Source organism: Charadrius vociferus, unplaced genomic scaffold (assembly GCF_000708025.1).
Source record: "Charadrius vociferus isolate BGI_N301 unplaced genomic scaffold, ASM70802v2 scaffold478, whole genome shotgun sequence".
NCBI lineage: Eukaryota > Metazoa > Chordata > Aves > Charadriiformes > Charadriidae > Charadrius > Charadrius vociferus.
The window spans coordinates 2,438,632-2,460,048 of record NW_009650063.1 but is presented as its reverse complement, the minus strand read 5'-3'; positions in this window follow the sequence as shown (position 1 = coordinate 2,460,048).

The following is a 21,417-nucleotide window of genomic DNA, read 5'->3' as shown; positions in this document are numbered from 1 at the left end:
GCTCAGCGTGGGGATGCGTTTGAATTCTCAAACCTGAGAGACATTTAGTGACTCCTCTCATGCAGAATCGGGAACCTGTAGCGCCTTACCGGGGACAAGCAGCTGTGCGCATTCCCTGAAAGAACAAAGTAAGTCTCGCTGTTTTATTTTAAGAAACAGCCATTAAGACAGAGGCAATACTGGGTTACATTTTTGTTATATTTCAGTGATTCCAGCGTTTATCTAGGATGTGGAAATCCCAGATTCAGCATCTTCTTAATCTTAAGGTTAAAATTTGTATCTTTCAGCTGTGTAGACACAGATTGTATCTCTGTACTAAATGTTGATGGTTGATGGATACTTACATTTAAGTTTGAAATAACCAAATAACCAAAACATGGAAAATTTCTTTCATCTCTCTATCAGAAGGTTACGTTATAAAATAGTTCCCAGAGGAGTTAGTTAATTATTTAAAAGCTTATATGGTGAACTTCATGAAGTACCAAGAGACATTTTACTTATCAATCCGATTAGCAGTACTGGCCGTGATGGTACAGCAATTAGCATTATGTATTGACTTATAATGTGTGATGGACTTCATCTGGAGAAATTGAATTTTCATACCCCAGCAGGCTATTGTATTTTTCTGGTGAAGAAAATAATAGTTTTGTTAGAGCAGAACTAGGCTGTGGCAATAGAAGACCTACAGTACCTATAATACCTACAGTTGTAGCTTTGACTATTGCACAAATTGCTTACAAATTATTTTGGTCAAAGCTAGATTGATTTTGAAGGAGTTCTAGTAGTCTAATACCAATAGAGATAACAGTTTCATTCACATGTAACTTTAAAAAAAAATCATAAAATGTATTTAATTTGATGCAATCTTGTGAGCAAAAAGAACGTAAGATTGAAGCTCACAAATTAGCAGCTCAGTTTTGATTGCCATCATTTGGCGATACTGAAGACAGTATTATAAACTAGCCTCAGTAACACCTCCATCTCTGAAAAACATTTTTTTCATATGTTTTTTGCAGCTCAAGCCTGTTGCTGTTGCTTTCAAGTAAATAAAAGACACTACAACTTGAAATATAGTTTGTATAGCGGTGTAAGGTGTTATATGCTGCACTGATAAATGTTGGTGATGTGTTGATAGTTTGACTTTTCTTATTTCTCTAAATTCACGTTAATTCTTTAATGAGATTTCTTTCCCTGTGTGCTGTTTTCATTTCCATCCTTTTCTTTCTAATTTATACATTCCTTTCCTTAGGTATGCTAAGTCCCCTGTGTCTTAGATGGGTTCACCCATCTCACAGCAGCCCTGAAGAAAAGACCTTTTGACCCAAAAAACAGTTATACAGTGTATGATACCTAGTTTGTAGTTACAGAAATAGATGAGTTTAATATCTGTTTTTAATGAGCTATGGTCCTTCCTATCTTTCTTTAAATATACATGACTTCATAAATGTGAATTTTCAAAATCTACTTAAAAGATATAAGGCTGGAAAGTTTGCCCATAGTGCACACATATTAGTGCAGGTGAATCATAGAATCATCGAATCGTTTAGGTTGGAAAAGACCTTTAAGATCATCAAGTCCAACCGTTAACCCAACACTGCCAAACCCACCACTAACCCACGTCCCTCAGCACCACATCTACCTGTCTTTTAAATCCCTCCAGGGATGGTGACTCCACCACTGCCCTGGGCAGCCTGTGCCAGTGCTGGACAACCCTTTCCATTAAGAAATTTTTCCTAATCTCCAATCTAAACCTCCCCTGGTGCAACTCGAGGCCGTTTCCTCTTATCCCATCGCCTGTTACCTGGGAGCAGAGACCGACCCCCCCTGGCTACCCCCTCCTTTCAGGGAGCTGTAGAGAGCGAGAAGGTCCCCTCAGCATCCTGTTCAACTTTACCATTTTTCATGGTAAAGAGCCATGGAACTTTCCCTTCTTCTTTAACTGGCTCCAACCACCTCGGAGGAGGTAACCGGGGGTGCTCAGACCCAGCAAAGCCACCCCCGGTGCTGCGTGGTGCGTGGTTCGGAGACAGCAGCTCCCCCCCTGCGACTGAAGGGCAGCGGGAAGTCACACATTCCCTTGGCCTGGGCTTCACTGCCGTGTTTGATCTCTCATGCAGAATTCAAAGCAGCTTTTATCCAAATTGTGGCATGAAAAACCACTGTTCACCGTAGTTGCTTGTTATAATACAGAAATACAAAATATCTGAGCATTCTTTATATCAGTGGTATTTAAATCAAAGTAACCTTTCTAATCTTTAGACTGCTGTTTGTAGACGCTACGCGGTGTAGGTTGTGATATGGCAATACCTCATCATGATGTTAAATATAAAGCCTGGGAATATCTCAGCCGCCAGAAAAATGTCGATATCCTGATGTGACATTCAGAGTGCAGTGTCCCACTTGAATTATTAAGCAGCTGTCTTCACTGCCAATGACACTGTTTAAAGTATTTCATAATTATAGGAACTTCAAGCCCTTAAACAAGGAATTAAATGATGTATGTGTACCTTATTTAGGTTTCTGCTTGCAGTTATGAAATGGTGCAGATATACTTTGAAGTCACCTCTCAAAATAACGGTATCAGAAAGATATTACATATTCACGCTTTTGGAAAAGATATCTGATGTAAAAATGTAATGTCACCCTTTATTGTTTAACAAATCTTATGAAGTAACATAAAGCGATAAAACTAGAGTCTGTATTTTTATGCTATATTGACATTTTGTCTTGGCCACTGGTATTTTAGAACACATCTCTCGAGCTTGTTTTTGAGCATTTTTTCTTTTTCTGCAAATGACAGTCTGATTTCACTTGTTTAGAATTAAATCTTTTCTCACAATGCAGTAGCAGATGTATTGCTTTCCCTATGGAGGAAAAGCTGTGTATCGGGTTTCCCCATATTGATTTGTATCTAAGCCTTTCTCAATGCATTTTGCTTTAACTTTTATTATAATAGCTTACAGTGCAACCACCAGACGTGCTTGTAAGACATTTTTACCCTAATTTGAGACAGTGCAAATAACCCCAGTCAATAAATACCAGCAGCTTGGCACAGACCACAGAATATTGTGGGAAAATGTGCCCCACGCTTTTCACATTTCGCTTACAAAAGAATTATGTAAATTCAGAAAAGAACAAACGCTATGTCTTTGGACTGCAAAACCAGTATAACTTTACCATTCTACAGTTCTGAAATTAGCTGAATTTAATAAAAAGCTTTAACAAGGTTCACAAATCTGCAGATCTAAGAACTCTGATCCTTCCACTTGAAAGACATGGCCCCGTAGCAGTTGGTGTAAAGGAAGAGCTGGTCAGCTCTTGGCAGCAGAAGTCCTTCCCGCACTGCGGCCAGTCACCAGAGGACAATTTCTGCAGACGGGCATTGTGCATAAGCCTAATGCCACCAAAAAACATGTAAGAGTATGACTCACAGCCATATTTACTTGCTTTCTAAAAGCAAAGCTTTAAAGTATATTCAGCAAAAATGGACAGAATAGCATGTTGGCATTTCAGGTTGCTTTTGTTAATTTATTTTTTTTCCTTTACTACAAAATAAACTTCATAGCCACCAATTAATATTTTAGTTTCGACAAAACATGCCTTGAGAGACCGAATGTCTTGCTCTTCTGTTGAGTTCTGTACGTTTAGATAAAAAAATAAGTAACAAGACATAAAGAGAGAACTTGTGTATTTTATTTGTCTCGTAGCAGAAATTTATACATGAATGAAATTTTTAATTTCTGAGGTCTTAGATGTTTTTTACATAATTTTCTATTTCCAGTTCAAAATTATCCTTTAACTGTATTGTTAATAAACTATTCACTGTTATCAATGGTGCTTTTTGAAAAGGGAAGCTCTTTTTGTTATCATGTTGAGAAGCCAATGATAGATTTGACTACTGTTTTCACTCCTGCTTTTTAAAAATCGGTTTAAGAAATGAATGAAAGATGTCACAAGGGAACTGAAAATCATTTTAGTGCTTAAAATGTGAACTTGCATATTTTAAGTTGAGTATATATTGAAGCTTAAAAAATACAGAACATGTTGGACAGAGAATTGTTGATGATGCTGTGTAGGTACGAGGAAGAAAAGCCAACTCTCCTCGGTTGTGCCTACTGGGTATATCTATCACAGCCAGGGACCCAGCGGTTTGCCAGTGCTCGAGGATTTCACAAGCTAACGGGTTTGAAGTGACTGGAGCAGGTTGGGACCGGACCACAGGTGGCTCCAACTGCCTGGCTCCTCAAGGAGGCAGCAGAACCCCGGGGACTGGACCTGGACCAGTGGCTGGCATTGCGGAGGGCTGGGAGCTGGGCTTTTCCACAGGGAGAAACAGCTGTGGATGGAAGGAGGGAACGGGAAGGAGAGCAGCTTGATCTTACCCACCTTTCTGCTCAGTCAGGGTTATGAAGTGGCTGGAAAGCTGCCCGGGGGGAAAGGAACAGGAGGTGTTGGTCGACAGCTGGCTGTAGATGAGCCAGCAGTGTGCCCAGGTGGCCAAGAAGGCCAACAGCATCCTGGCTTGTATCTGGAATAGTGTGGCCAGCAGGACTAGGGCCGTGATCATCCCCCTGTACTCGGCACTGGTGAGGCCCCACCTTGAGTGCTGTGTTCAGTTTTAAGCCTCTCACAACAACAAAGACACTGAGGTGCTGGAGTGTGTCCAGAAAAGGGCAACGGAGCTGTGAGGGGTCTGGAGCACACGTCTGGTGAGGAGCGGCTGAGGGACCTGGGGGTGTTCAGCCTGGAGAGGAGGAGGCTGAGGGGAGACCTTCTCGCTCTCTACAGCTCCCTGAAAGGAGGGGGTAGCCAGGGGGGGTCGGTCTCTGCTCCCAAGGAACAGGCGATGGGACAAGAGGAAATGGCCTCAAATTGTGCCAGGGGAGGTTTAGATTGGAGATTAGGAAAATTTCTTCACCCAAAGGGTTGTCAAGCACTGGCACAGGCTGCCCCGGGCAGGGGTGGAGTCACCATCCCTGGAGGGATTTAAAAGACATGTAGATGTGGTGCTGAGGGACGTGGTTTCATGGTGGACTTGGCGGTGCTAGGTTGATGGTTGGACTTGATGATCTTCAAGGTCTTTTCCAACCTAGACGATTATATGATTCTATGATTAATTCAGAAAGTTTCTTCTCACTGTGCCTTTTTTGGTCACATTTTAAAATCTGTGTCTGAACTGCATGGGGACTGAGTATTCATAGTAGCTAGAAGACTGAACAGGAGATCTCTAAACCATACAAACTGCTGGTTTTCATGAATCCTACTTGGACTTGAAACTCGCCTGTGACTTTGTATTAGACGCATCTGTGAAATTAGTATTCGTGGTGTAAAGACCTTTCCAGGCTTTAGATGGAGGTGGTCAAATCACTTTTTTTTCTGCTTAAAATCTAAGTCCGCCTTTACTGATGCCAAAAGCAGAAAGCAAGTGTCTTAAAGCAGGTGTCTTAAGATTCAGGAGAGCAAAGAGGGAGCTGGACTCTGCATCTTCCTGACTGGGGTGAAAGTAGGAATCCTGGTTTTCATCTTTGTTTATGTATTTTACATTCAAGAGAAACTGAATAAAATGAGTAAGGAAGTATTGAGAGCAAGGGCTGAAATCTCTCTTGGGATTGGACTCATTGCTAGGCTACCGTCATACTACTTTCTCCTCCCCACCCTATTTCTGCAGTTTCAGATCTTTTAAAGTGTACATAATTTTAATGGAAAACACAGGCAACTGCTTTCCTACATTTGTAGGATAATTGAGGCTGGAAAGGGCCTCCAGGGGTTTAGTCCAAGCTCCTGCTCAAAGCAGGTCTAATTAAATCAGGTTTCTCGGGGCCAGGTCCCCTTGAGTCTTGAACACTTTCAAGGAGACTCCAAAGCCACTGTAGGCAAATTGTTGTTAGTATTTGACCCTCCTTTGCGGTATAACTTTTTTTTCCTAGTATCTAATCCAACTTAGATCTGTTGCTTCTCGTTCTATCTCTGTGTAGGGACAAAAAAAGATAAATATTATGTTCAGAAAAGCTTTAAGAAATCCAGTGAATGTGTAACTTCAAAAATGAAGCTATAAGTGAGCAAAGAAATGTGATTGAACGTGCATGTGCCTGTGCGTGCTGGTTTGGAGGCTTAATACAGTTGGTATGGGGAAGAGGTAGATTCTAGGTGTAACCAGCCAGATACTTGTGTTTCCTGTTGCTGGGAAAAAAAATGATGAGAAGCGTCTGAGACTAAGTTAAAAGAATGCAGTTCTTCAACAATATCGACATGGACCTTCTATAGCTTTGTCCTCACCCCAACCCCAAGCAAGACCTTGGCTTCGTTTGGATTTTGGGTGGCTGCTGAAGTTCCCCAAGCAGATATGTGGAATGAGCAAGGGGCGGTTAACACCTTGCAAAGCTATCAGGCTTTCTGAGTGCTTATTAAAACCCAAAAGAATAAACTGTAGATACTGATAATTCAAAATTCACTTTCCACTCACTTTATAATATAACACCTGATAACCCGATGATGCCAAACCAGATTTAATTAATGCAGGGGCTTTGTTCAAAGCCCCAGAATTGGTAGGCTGGAAGAATAACTTTCTTTAATGGTTAACATACGAATGTGCACATTTGCAAAAATGTTTTAAAGCAATAATTATTGTGTATTTTTTTTAATTTTAAAATTGCTTATGAGGTATATTTCCTAATTACTTTTAAGTATTTAAAATTATGCATACAAAGAAATTAGCTTTTCTAGAGGAATAATTCCCAAGCAACCAATTTCTTCCTGCAATTTACCCAACAAAAAATGTTACTGCATTTAATCGACTCTTTGGGGTGTTTTTTTCACAAGTTGTGACATGGAAATTGTGTTAGTAGATTTGAGTTGTGTAGATGATGGCCTCATTCTTTTCTGAGGACAAAGAATCTTCACATGATCTATAAAAAGGCAAAAATTTGATGAGGGATTACTGCCACAATTTTTTTCAGGCATGAAAATCCATCTGATAACAGCTCCTTAGCCAGAAGATAAAGGCTTCTCCTTCCTTCGGCTGGTAGGTAATCTTCATGTCTAGGGCAAAGCAAATCTGGTGTGCCAACACCCAGCGTGCTTGCTGGAGTCCTTTCTGCAAGGCAAGTTCTAGGGCTTTCAGCCCTGCGGTGGATGCGGTCTCTCCAGTCCCTCTGGAGAGAGGGGTGACATCCCACCCATCCCAGTGGGCAGTGGAAGAGGGTGAGGGGACTCCCACCCACTGTAGGCACCAGGGCTCTGGGAACAAGGGAGCCAGCCCGGTTAAATGCCAAGGAAGATTAATTCTTGCTGATCGTGGGGTTTATACACACATACATCATTATTTCTCTAGATAAAATACATAGATACATAACTTATTAGGAACTCTTTATATCACCTCACTGTGACAAAATATAGCGTAAGACAGAGTGCTGTATGCACAAGCAGAATTAGTATTTGAAGCGTTCATAAAACACCACATCAGACACAGCTGATGCTTTCAAATCTAAGAAGTGAAAAGAATATAAATGAATGCAAGCACTAAAAATTACCGTTTCAACTATATTAGCTTTTTAAATATTTGTAAGCAAAATCTTCTCTGGTTTGGGGTCAACTTCCTGATAAGGAGTTGTAAGCTAAAGCAGAGCGGGTGGGAAGCAGCCAGCTGGAGAGGTGGCTCTTCTGGGAGCCGGGAAAGCTAAGAAGGGCAAGGCAGGCTTCTCCGAGAAGGCCATTCCTTTGCTGTAATAGGAGACACACACACAGAAAGAAAAAAACCAAACAGACTTTCAAAGATCAGAAGCTTTTGAAACTACAGAAGATGGACGGTGTGACAGGTATTTTCAGGGAAAAAGTTAAATATGTAATTAACTTTGTTCTTTGTAATTCAATTTAGAGTTAGACTTGTTACACGTTGTATATTGATTGGTACATCTGAGTTTAAAAGCTCCTGATTCTCTATTGCTTTTTCAGTAATCCGTTTCTCGCGAAAACATTTATCTTTTTTCTCTGTCAACTGGAATTAGGGAGACAGCTGTTGTCAGGTTAGGATATTTACTTCAGCAGCACCTGAAAAGATGTAAACTGGCATGGTCTGTGGAAGAGGGGAAACCTGGACAGCAGTGATTGCACGAGACCTTTCTCAGGAGAAAGGAAGCCCGTTCCTGTGCTGCCTCGTGGATCTGCCGGGGCGCAGCGCCTGGCTGTGTGTACGGTCTTAAACAGAAGTAATACAAGGAAAAGAAGGTATTTTGCTGTCCCTCAGTTGCCATCTAAATTAACTGGATTTGCTTCTCATCTGCTGTGTGCACAGTTCCCACAGCTCAGCTGATCTGTCATGTGTTGTTAAACCAGTAAATTATTGATGTACCTAAGCCTGCAAGCTACTGTAGACCAGTGTAAGAAGAGTTGAATCTGCCCAAGACAGATTTAATTACAAAATAATGTAAAAGTTTTGAATTCTTAGCATAAGCCAGCTGATTTTGAGGCTGAGCTGGCATTTAGAAGACGTAACAAGACCGTGGGCGCAGATTATTAAAAATTATCCTGTAGACTGTTTGGGAGTCTTGCAGAAGTGTGACTTGCCTTTGATTTTAATTTCATTACATGCCAATAATGCCATTGTTCTTTCCAAAAAGATTTGTAGAGAAGAGGAAAGAGCAGCGTTTGATACTAATGTAAAAGTCTGTATAGTCTAAGTAGTTGTTTAATACTGCGAGGTGTGCCGTGGGAGAGATCCCTCCTCATTGTCAGAAAAAAAGAATTTAAGTTATATTTAAATTTGTAATGGCAGTGTACTTGAACAACTTTTAGAAAAGTCATTGCTATCAGAATGAACACAGAATATTCACAAAGAAAAAGACACGATCGAAGTCCTCATCTTACCTATGGCAACAGACTTCCAGACTTCTGTGGCAGCACCACAGCTCGCTCTTCTGAATCTTACAAGTTCATACAGCATTTGAGAATACATACACAAACCTAAAGAAGAGTCACACCATTTTATTATTTTTTTTTTCCCCAACTAGTATGTGAGCACTGTCAAAGCAAGCTGAAAGTCATATTTCTGTTACTTTTTGCCTTCCTGGACAATATTTGTATCAGTGTATCACACAGCAACTGAACATAGTCTTTTCCCCAGGCTCTAAATTCCATCAACTTACATATATATATATATTCAGATTTTTTTTTCATCAGGTCCTAGGAAGCTCAACTAAGCAAACTTGATACCATTGGGAAAAGGAAAAAAAAAAAAAAAGAACTGAAATTAAAAGAAGAAAACTTTCTGGCTTTCAAATATCTCCAAATCAATTACATAGCCGAGTCCAAAACAACATCTAGCTTAAAAAAAAAATAAATAAAAAGTGGAAGAACTTTTCTTTGTTGACACACTGGCTGGACAATGTTGCATTTTGCAGTTTCAAATAAGATCAGTAAGAACAGATATAATTGGGAAATTACCATATTGGCTTGTGCTAATTCATGTTCTTCCATGGCTAGATAGTGTACACATACATTTAATATAAAAAAAGTATTGAAATTCTGTCACATAGAACTTTTTAATTCCTTTTTTTCTTTCAGTTATTTGAGCAACTACTTTTGTACTGAGACAGCGAGAACAGAACTTCCTCTCTAAATTCTCCCTATTACTATTTTTTGTGTTTTCATACTCTTACGTAATGCCTTTGGTCTCTGTTCTGAAGTGAGGTTTCAGCGTAGTTGGCAATGGTCCTCATCTTTTTCTGAACTGTACAGTCTGATTCTTGAAACTGAGAAACTATGACTGCGAATGGCATTTAAAATTAAAGACTAATATATGTAATGGTATTGGAACATCCTCCATATTATTCTCCGTCTTGTTTTGCAAACGTTTGTACATCTTGTTCGCTTCTCTGCCTGGATCTGCGTACTGAATCAAGATAATCATTGAACTCCAGGTAGTTTAAAACACTAGAAATTGTTTGGATAGTTTATTTTCCTTTTGTTTCTGAATTAATCAACTTTACAGATTATTTATTATTAACCTCATAATGCACAGTACATTTTTGTGTCTTTGAAGTTCTTTATGGTATGCTTCTCTTGCGTAATTAAAACTAGTTGTTACAAGAAACAGAGATGCAGAACAGTTGTTTATAACTTTTAAGTTTTGTCTTTTGGTCATTTAATTTATGACCACCTGAATTCCATTTTCCTCAAAGACTGTATATTCAGTACCTGTTGTGTTGGGGTTTTTTCCAGTGGTAGAATAGTTCTGTAAGAGTCTCCTCACGGTTTTGCACATAACTTTTGATTAGATAAACTGCTATTCCCAAATACTGTAGTCTGTCTTTAGAATTTATGTGTTTGCTGGATTTTGCTGAGTTTCCACATTTAGGCATTATTCCCATTCTTTATTTATTGCCAGCACTCTGTTTCCATTCTGCTTAAAACTAAACCCATCTCCTCTGCATTAAAAAGAATAGGAGAGAGAAAAACTGTTACCAAGTGGTCTGATGGAACGTAGAAAACAGATGATTATCTGCAAACCCATCTTATTTATGGGGTGGCTCTTCTAAAAGAATCTGAGAAACCTTTGCAGTAGAGTATTGTTCACGTGGTATACCCAGTTCCTTCCACACAGTTACTCAGCTAATGATTTTATAAAAACAAATAAGGGCCAACCTGCTGTTAGCCTTATTAAAAACAGCTAAATGTTACTCTGACGTTCTTTAGAAAAAAATCAATATATCTTCTCACAGAATGCAGGCTCTTGAATACAAACTCAATAATTACCTTTGTATGTCTACTTCTATTTAAAGAAATAAGAATTCTTATGTTTTATTTGACAATTTTGCAAAAGAGAAAAAAAAGATTAAAAAAAAGCTAACTTTGAAAGCAGAAAAATCTCACTTTTCTAGGTGGAAACTGCTACTTTGTTGGAGGAAACATCAGATGTAACCATAAACTGTTGTTACTAGAACTCAATAAGAAAAAAATAAAATAATTTCACTGAAATCTAATCGGTGTGCGCAACAGATCAAAGATATGTACAGCATCCTCGATGTATATTTCTTTCCAAATTGCACACTTTCAGTGGATTTATTTGCATTTTCTTTCCTATTGTGAAATGTATACAACTCAGGGACAATTAGTAATAAAGAAACAGTAAGTACCAGAAATTAATCTCCTCAATGGTTCCTGAATTATTATTTTTTTTTAGCCTGGAGGGTTAATTTTATGGCTTTAGAGCAATCATTATTTATCATCTCTTGGTTTACGGGAAAGAATTAGAGTTATTAGCTATTAAATTATCCATGAAAATCTGACACTATACTAGACCAAACAAACCCCGGGGCTTGCTGATTTTCCCAGTATGAAACATCTGTGACTTCAGCTAGAGAGAACTTAACATTGTCTAATTAGATTTCTAAGATTTATAAGGCTCAAATAGTCTATTATTAGAAACCTGAAAATTGGAGCAAAAGTTGAAACTTGCATTTATTGAAGATTATTTAAAAACATTTTTAGCAGCACTGTGTGTTGCTAAATACTACTAGCTTGTAATTGGTGAAAATTATCAGATAATGGATTATAGTCCGTAACAACAGGAGTGCAGGAAAAAAATGTGCTCCCTACAATCGTAACAAGTTGCAGCTTTCAACTTCAGTAATTAAAAATACTTTGTTGAAAATGCTGCACTTATTATATGTTTATTTTTATATTCTAATGTAAATACAGTTTATATTCTCTCACGCGGTCTGCTGAAGCAACAAATCGAGTTGGCCTATTTTCTGTTCTGCAGCATTATCACTCCTGGACAGTGAGGGATCATCATCACTCATCAGCACAGCAGTGGGTTTGTGTTGGCTCTCGTCTCAAGCCCGACAGACAGTGAATTAGCCCCTGTTCCATCTCTTTCTTTGGAGTCAATAAGGCTTTTTAACATAGTAATTAGATATTTCATTGCATCTTCCATTATTGCATGTCAAAATGCTTCAGAAACTTCAGTCTCTTGAAATAAAAATAGCATTATAGCATAATCATTAGTGCTATATTAAAAAAACGAGAGAACATTATTGTGTTTGCAGAGCACTCAGAAGTTAGGAAGGTGAGGAGTCAGGATTATTCCTCCACTCTTAGTTTGTACCTTTTGCATTCAGATTACAGCAATCTTTATTACAGCATCCCTGTCTTATTAAGTACACAAAGTAAATAGTGCTCAGCTTAGAAGCAGCTTTTCAATATTTTGTCTTCTCATTGTTCGTTGCGTTGCCCCATATATTATTTACTGTAGTCTATGCAGTTCCTGCTTTAAAGAAGAAATGATTAATTTCCTCAAGAGTTCTTCGGTGGTGCTCATCACTATATTATCTGAGTTTTTCACAAACACTAATTAATCTTCATAACATCCTTGTGGGTGAGGGCTGGAATTAACCCCAATTTGTAGAAAGGAAACAGAATTAGTGAGAGCGTAAGGTCACAGATCTCCATAATATGGGTAACATTTACTACTTGGTTTCTTAGAGTCCTGAGTATTACGGAAGGCTTTATTCATAGCAAATTCCTATCCGTTTCCATTTCATTTGTGAGGAAGAAACATTTCTGCTAACAGCACCACATCACTAAATCAGGTAATAAGAAAAAAAAAAAAAAAAGATTATGCAGTATTAATTAAGCGTGAGAAATCGGCTTTCCTCAATTACTGAAATCTCAGAAAAAACCCAAAACAACCAGTTTCTGTAGGATAGAATTCGGGAGTGTGAGCCAGGGAGCCATCCATTTTTCTCTCTGCAAGATTTATTTTATTAATTACGTAGTTTCCATTTCTCTAACAAGTCAGACAGGGGTCCTGCAGCGAACAGCCTCCTTCATTACTGCCCTTTGATTCCATGGGAGATCTATTCAGTGTCCTGGAAAAGCTGAAGTGTTTAAGAAACAGCGTATGTGATCTTGGGAGTTAAGGGGTATCTAATAATCCATCTGAGCATTGTAGGTTAGTTAATTTTGTGCTGGCAACCAGAGCCTCAGCTTGAGTGCTTGACTTTATGATTTCAATCATATTCTTTCTCCTGCTGACTTCTTTGCGCACATCTCTTGATTTGGGAAAAAAAAACAAAAACAAAATAAATCACAAATATTTCCTTCTGAAACCGAGTATTTTATCAATGTGGTGGTAAACTCGAGATTCACAAAATGCTCGTATCACAAATTTCCAGTCTCTAGCTCCTCCCTCAGTGGGCGTAGGTGGGAAAGACTGCGCTGGGAAGCGTCGTTGGCTTGGCGAGAGCATTCCTCCCCGCTCTGTTGGACTGCTTGTGCTCGCTCTTGCTTGTCTATGGAAGGATTTGTGAGAGGTCTGAAAGCACAGCAACAATGAACTCTTCTGAAATGTTAACCTAAGTATTCCTATTTATGAACATTATTTTTATAAAAGCGTATGACAGAGATAAATTCTGTAAGAATTTTACAGCCTAGACAACCTACATGTAGATTAGTTCCCATGGAGAACCGTAGCACCGAAGTTATCTGCCGAGTTTAAAGTCCTTGATTCGAAGCTTTGGGATCCTAATTTCATTAACGCTTTTTGGCACAGGCACAATGTTGCGTTTGTACTTCGTTTTCCTTTGGGAACATTTTGAAACCTTTATGACTAAATACTTCCAAAAATTTTACCTTAAATAAAAACCTTACTATATAATGATTTCAGCCAGAACAAATTATTCTAGAAAAGCTTGAAGGGATTGAAGAGGCAGTTTTATTAAAGGGAATTGTAATGTGATTTTAATAACAGGTGGTAAGTCCAGGTTTGTTTACTATTACGTTAATTAATATTGAAAAGAATGACAGACGTTGTGCAACTTTGCCAGTACCCTACGGTGAGTCTCTCATGCTGATTCAGTGCGAGAGACGGCCTCAATCAGATCTCACTCTGAAATGTAACGCCCTGCTTAAACCACTCAGGTTTTTTTACTTACAAAATGCTTTTATCCAAGTGCACTTCCCAAATACTAGTCAGGCGTCGTCTACTTATGGTACTTTTTATCTCCATCAGTTGCAAAAAATCCCATTCTTTGAGTTCAACTGCGTACGGGGTAAATCCAATTTGACAGTGGCCTTTGACATTTGGGTCACATTTGTAGCGCACGGATGTCTTCCCTGGCCACGTTGGAGGCCACCTGAGAGTGCCTAACACTCAGACCTGTGTATTCAATTCAGAATTCAGTTTCCAGCAATGTTTGTAAGCTTGCAAGTAGGGAACGGCAAAGATAAATGGCATCTTTCACCTTAAAATCTCCCAGTTTCCAACAACTTTCAGCTTACAGGATTTCTTGAGATTTATGTGCTTTGACAGTAAGTAAGTAAGGAGATCCTAATCTGAGCATTACGAAACCATTTGAATGTTGGCCATGTTGGTCCATGATTACTTTTTTATATGCCTTTTCTATTGCCTTCTGGGTTTATATACAAATATCTGTAAAATTACTTTATTGTTCTCCTTTTTTTTTTTTTAACATAAAATTAAATGGTGCAATTTAACATAATTTCAAAATCCTGTTGCAAGCCCGTAATGAAGTGTGGTCTGCTCTTGGACGGGGCTTTTGAGTGGAAGCAGTATTTCCCATCCTCATAAAAAAATTAAAAGCACAAGTGCTAAAGCTCTTTTCCATTGTCACTTTTCTGCTCACTCTTGCTGTATCCACTCCAGAGCAGAAAATAAGGCGGCCACAGAAAGTGTATGTGTGTTTGCCTGCATCACTCTGTCATTCGCTCTCAGACCTCTGATGTATTATTATACATCTCTGCTGAGCCTGTGTGTCCGATTTCCCAAATTTTGTATCAAATTTCCTTCCCTGTGAAATACGCCAGTTATGCCGCAGTTGAAGTTCTTAGAAGCGATGAAGCAACAGTTTCGTTATGTATAGCTCTTGAAGAGATGCATTAAAATGAACAGGTGATGCCCTCTGCTTGCTGACATGCAACAGGCTATAAACAGACTTAAGAAATACAAGAGAATACTAATATTTTTTTAATTTTGCTTTATGAATATGTTTTAAGAAAGTCTATCATCTAGAACATAATAACTTGCATTTATTATTCAAAACCTATTATTGAACACCTATTGTGCATGATTAAAACAAAATAATTGAGGCATTATTTTAAATTAATTAGTATAACCCATTGCCCTTGATCCCTGTATCCTTTGAGGACCTGTTAGTTAAACCATTCATTTTTAAATTGCAAATCAAATTTATTTTTAAGAGTAACTGATGTTCTGTTTGATTAGAACTGCTAAATTATTAGCATCTTGATGCTGCCACCTTCAGGCACAGAGGAGGGCAATAGGAAGCGGAAAACAGATCCTTAGTTCGAACTAAAGCTGAACTTCTGTTATGTGTAGTGGGGAAAAAAAACCCACACACCACTCATTACTAGATGAGAGCTGCTTCAGCAAGATCTCTCGGTTCCCAGCTTATGTGTTTACAGAGTGTCTTGAAGAAACAGGTTTTCAGGCGTATCCTTAACAAAAGAAGTGACAGAGAAGCTTTTGTTTATTTAGGAGAAGGCCACAGCATCTTTTTACCCATAATTAAACTATTCCTGGACGCTGCAGGGTGGGCGCGCTTGGTTATAAACTTCAGTAGTAAAAAAGCCATGAAAAAGTGTACGTAAAAAAGAGTCGAGATTTTACACGTTTGGATATTGTCTGTTTTACTATTCAGAAACATGTAAGAACAGATACTCCCTTAGGTAAGACCAAAAGTCGATAGTGTCATGTATCAAAGTCGATAGTGTCATGTATCATGTCTCTGGCAGTAACCAGTGACGGCTGCCTAATGAAGAGGGCAATCACATAATGACACTGCTCTGGAAAACCATCCCATTCTAAACTGTTTGAGATTCAGGAGCTAGAATGCATATCTTGAATGGATTTTTCTTCTGTAGATTTGTCTAGTTGCTTTCAAGAACTTCTAGTTCTTTTCAGGAACTTCTAGAATTTACCTTTCCAGCTGCTCGTGCTTTTCTAGCTAGTTCCGAACCTTGGCTCATCCTTGTCACCCCTCTGTTTCTTTACCGTTGAAGTACGTCTCCTCGGAATAGGTAGGAACACAACCTGAACAGCATTTGTGCGAATTTATGTGAAGGCATAACAATGTTTTCTGTTTCATTCTCGATTTCTTTCCTAATAGTTGCTAACATTTTGAGTTATTTCTTTTTACTGAGTATTGAGAAATGTACAAAAACAATCTATAAAAATGTCGAGATCTCATTCTGGAGTAGTAACAGTCAACTAGATAGCCCGCATTGGGTTTGGGTTTTTTCCTCTCCTTATGTTGCACTGCATCTCCCTGCGTTTGATCAGGTATGCCGTTTTATTGTTTGAGTTACTCGGTGTTGTAAGGCTCTTAACAGATGGTGCTTGTCCTTATCCTGCAGAACTTAATATCAGCACAGTCTTGTCCCTCACTAGTCACTGCCTGGGTCATTTGTGCTCTGAATCTCTTGAACAGTATAGCTCTTACTCCCGACTCTTTTAGTAATCCTCTTCCCTGCGACACTTCCCCATTACCCCGTACTCTCTCTTGCCATACTTCCATCAAATTACGGCTCTGGTGTAAGGGACTTCTTTTCTCTAACAACAGCCTGATTTCTTTAATGGACTGCGGTTGATGGAACGCGGAAGCCCAATGTCACATGGAAGCGCAAGTAAACCAGATTGGATGGATCCCATGGCATGTTTATTCCTTAAAAGAATGCCGGTGGATCTGCAAGGCATGTCTTGCCTTTCAAAAGCTGACTCTTGTCCATATCATCGTATTTATCTGGGCGACTGCTAATACTTTTCGTCAGAGTAATTTGCACTGGTTTGTTTGGTAGAGGTCAACATAATGGTCTGCAGTTGTCTAGGGTCTTTCTTGGACCTCTCCTTAAAATTCTCACCAGGTTAATTATTCTCAAAGCCTCCAGTGTGGAGACAGTGTTAAGTGAGAGTTTACACACTGTCATTAGGAGTTAAGACCTTTCATCCTGGAGTTCCTTTAAAACTCCTGGATAGATACTGTCTGGTGTTAGTGATTGGTTACTACTGGTTTTGTCTATTTATTCCGTGAACCTTCCATTGACCCTTACTTTCACTTTTCTACCTTCTAAGTCCTCTGTGGAAGGAGTGGCAGTGTGGGCAGCTCCACAGACTGCGGGTCACCACAGATCCAAAACATTCATTTAGCTGTTTGTGCTTCTTTTGGAGCTTGAGCCTTTGTTGATCTTAAAGGAACTGTGATGAGCTTCCTGCTTCTGATGTGCTGTAAAAAGGATTTATTACTTGGTTTTGTGCTTTTTGTACTTTTTCCCAAAACTTTTTAATGGCCTGTCTTATTTGCATTTCTTCACATAAAGTGCCAGAGTTTATGGTCGTCCCCTCACTATGGTTTTCCTCACTCAGACACAGCTTCACTTTTTCTTCTCATTTCTGATTGCCATTTTTATCCTCACTTTTTAGCTATACAGGTTTCTTTTTTGACCTTCCTCATTTCTTTGTGACTATTGCATTTGTTCTGAGGCTCGAGAATTTTATTCTTACACATTTTCTACATCATCTTTAGACATTCAACTTTTAACTTGCATTTTTTCCTTCTCCTGAATAGGTTCTCATGTTTTTTCTGTAGTACCCTTTTTGGAAATGAAGTATAACCGTAATGGTTTTTTATTATTATTTACTTTTTATTTGCTCTTGCAAGGGTATATTGAATGTGTGCACTATGATTACTGATAAAGAGCATCTGTTCAATAGTAACATGCTATTCTGTCTTCGCTGTACACCGTGCACGCTAGTATTAATGTCCTATTGATTGTCATCCTTCCCTCAAGCTTCTGATCTGATTATTACATCAATTGCCTTATTTAAGAACAGACATTATAATTTCATCATTTTATTTCTGAGACTTCACATGTATGATTGCTTTACTGTCCTCTGTTGCGCTGTCAGTGTATTCTGACAATTCTCTGTGGTTTCTTGCTTGAATATTTCCAGCTTGCATCCTACCCTTCACTTGAAGATACAGGATACTTTGGCTTTGTGGCCGTCGGGTACATCATGAGCACAACAAACTGCAGCATATCTTGGTTGAAGGCATCCTACAATACCTATTGGTGGTCCTCAGCTTTAAAAATTTTGTATGACCCTCTTGATATATCCAACAACTTGGATTTAAGAATAGCTTAAGGAAAGTCTGACCTTCCGGCACGAGCTTCTTCTCTTCCAGAAATGTGTCCTGTTTCTGTTAAATCTTGATGCCTCTTTTTTTCGCAGCGTGAATCAAACATATATTTTAACTTTACCTCCTCAGTAATGTTTCTGTCTTGTTTTCTGCATCCTGGGAGCAGTTTCAAGAATACTGACATGTGGAACCTCTTTTCAGCTTCCTATGGAGCCCACTAGAATTTTGCTTCTGTAGTTTCTGGTTTGCTTTTTCCTGTAACAGAGAAACGTGGACCATGACCATGACCTCAGGATTTTTTACAAACCTACTCAGACCCTTTGTGTAGTGCTTTTGTTTTGCACTCACAGCCATGTCACCGTGCATTTCTCTGTGAGGTTACGAACCAAACTACATGTCCAAGAGCAGAATTATTCACCATTGCAGCCAGCCCCCTCCTTTCACATGGGTTCCCCAGCTCAGCAGGGCTATCCTTTGTGCAGGAGGACACATGGTCATCTTTTGAAAAGGATTTGCCACCACGTCCTCTTCCACCAGATCTATACTTACAGTGTCACGAGACGAGGACTTCAGATTTGGAAAAGGGACTTTTCTGCAGTATGTTGGGATGACTCCTTTATGCCTGGTATTATGTCTGCTTTTATTTTGCTAGATGTAGGAGGGAAAGTCGTTGCTTTATTTTGCCTTGTAGCTGCACCAGTCTGTTGAGTTTGACAGTTTGTGGCTTCAATGTCCCCCGTAGCAGAACTTGCAGTACAGTCAGCCTTCATTCCCTCTCTTTGCCAACTCACCCGGTTCGAGGGCTTTGCTCACCTACTTTGCAGAAGTACCCAGAGCCTCAGGGGAGACTGTGAGGAACAGTTCCGAGGAAGAAAGCAGGAGATGTTCTTCTAGATGTTTGTAGACTACCTAAAATACACTTCTGAAAATTCATCTACTTCTCAGGCACACAAATAAATTTGAACAAAACCAGAGCAGAAATTAGTATGTAATGTTGGGGCTGCTGAAAGAGGAGGAGGAAAATAACTACTTTTGAATGTACTTTTATGCCTTTTTTATCTTCTAGGAATGCTTGCCAAAACAGTAAACACTATGAGGTGAAGATAAGAAGAGAGTATTTAAATAAAGGAGTGTAGGATTCAGTTGTCAAAATTTAGCCATGTAATGCCATTCAAAATTCCTTGTATCTTGTCTGGCCTCCGGCTCCTGCTCCAGAGGAATTTGAAAATGCTTAAATTAGTTGCTATTGACATGGAAACACCTGTAGTTGTTGCAACAACATCCCTTCCATCTCCTCATATGATAAGTATTTCGAGCCTTTACTTTATAAACCTCCATACAGTTTGGGGGATGTGTACTGCTGGGACTTTTTTCTTACTGCAATCTTATCCTCAGATTTTTGTCTTCTTTGATGTCAGTCTCAGATCTTTCGTCTTCCTGTCATAAAGTTCAGAGTTAGGTAAATGCTCTTGGCAGTATTTAATCTAGGCCAAACATGTATGACAGCCAAGGACAAGCAAATAAAAAACACTAGGCAGAATGATAGAGGTGGAATTTAAGCAGTCTAAACATGGATCGTGCTTTTCTAAACCGTCTCCATCTTACTTAATGTAACCGGTAAAAACTTGGAGCATGGTGATTCTAATTTTCTAGACTACACACTGTTTCTTCTAATGCGTATACTTCAGCTTCTCACACGACGACAGCAGTTGCTAAGCTGTGAGAACTGCTGATAATCTAAGAATAACGTGGACCCTAATGATGGTTTACATTTTCCCTTCTTTGGCTGCCATGCACCATTCATTTGTTCGGCGGCACTGCCATGCTGTCTCTCACATTTTAGAATAGGGAGGTTTTGTTTGGGAAGTACCCACAAAACAAAGGGCTTGAGGATCAATAATGTTAATCAATAAAGCTAAATGTAATAAATATTAAAGGTGATTTTTTTCTCTGGCTTATGATTTTTTTACCCACCATTGTTTCACCAATGATTAAACAACAATAAACAGTATGACTGTTTATACACAGATGTCATCAATTCTTTTTATTTAGATTAGATGAATTAAGTAGATAAGCTTTTTTCCCCCTTTGTGTGTCACAGTATTGCTGAATGGGCTTTGTCTTCCTTTCTCCTTTTGCTTTTGTGTATTCGTGCTGTACATACAATCCCTATGGAGAAAATTGATAAATTGGTTGTTAACATAAAGTCATTTGTGGAGTTGAATGTGGCTAGATATAGGTCTTTTCAACATGTAGGAAGAATTTAATTAAAATGAAATTAAATTTTAAATTAAATTCAAGTAATAAATGGATCTTATCCAATATACTAAGCTATTCTCATAAGAAATTAACACTGTCCAGTAAACTGATTTTAGGTCTTGAGGCGAGGTTTTCTGGAAAATAATTGCATGACTACGAAATAAAGGAAGCGGAGTTTTGGAGTTTTTAGATGCCTTTCTTTCAGGAATCTAAAGTGCCACAATATACCTACTGTTAATTACAAAACCTAAATTTTTCTCCCAAATTCGCAAAGACTGCTAAAATGCATTATTTCTTGTAAAACAAGTTGGATTAAAAATTGCAGCTGTAGAGAAAACCACTGTCTGTATTAGTGGACAGCTAAATGTGCAATCCATTTACAGTGTACGTGCTTCTCATAGACATCCCATTCTATTTCTTTCCAGTCATTATTTTATTTAGAACTAGCTAGTTATCTAAAAGCTATGAAATATGAAGAATAAGTAATGTATGACATATATTTTACATCTGAATTCTTTTAGTGCTAAAATAGCTAGGCAAGAGAGAAGTTGGCTTCTACCACTGTTAAGAGTAATGTAGAAAACAGTAACTGCATTATTTCACTGTGGAAAAATATTAACTTTTTAGTCTTTCCGTACGTGAGAATTAGGGAATAAAGAAGGACAAACAATGCAATTTCTAGAGATGGTTGTTTTGCTCTGAAGTCAGTAAGTGAGCTATAGTTAGAAGTATGACAGACTTTCATTGGAAACCAACTTGCTGAAATGCCGCAAATGCATTTATCTGCTCTAATCTGGAAGTAATAAAATTATTGCGTGCTAGTTTTGTTCTGCAAGTAAAGACTTATTTACGCAGCGTTATTTTATCTTTCAGAAAAGAGTGGAAATATCGTTAGAAAGAAAATCACATTATGCATTTGAGTTTATTATCATCAGCATGCTTTCCTTCAGTTCAGACTGCAATGTGGAGTTTTGTAGGAGGTGGG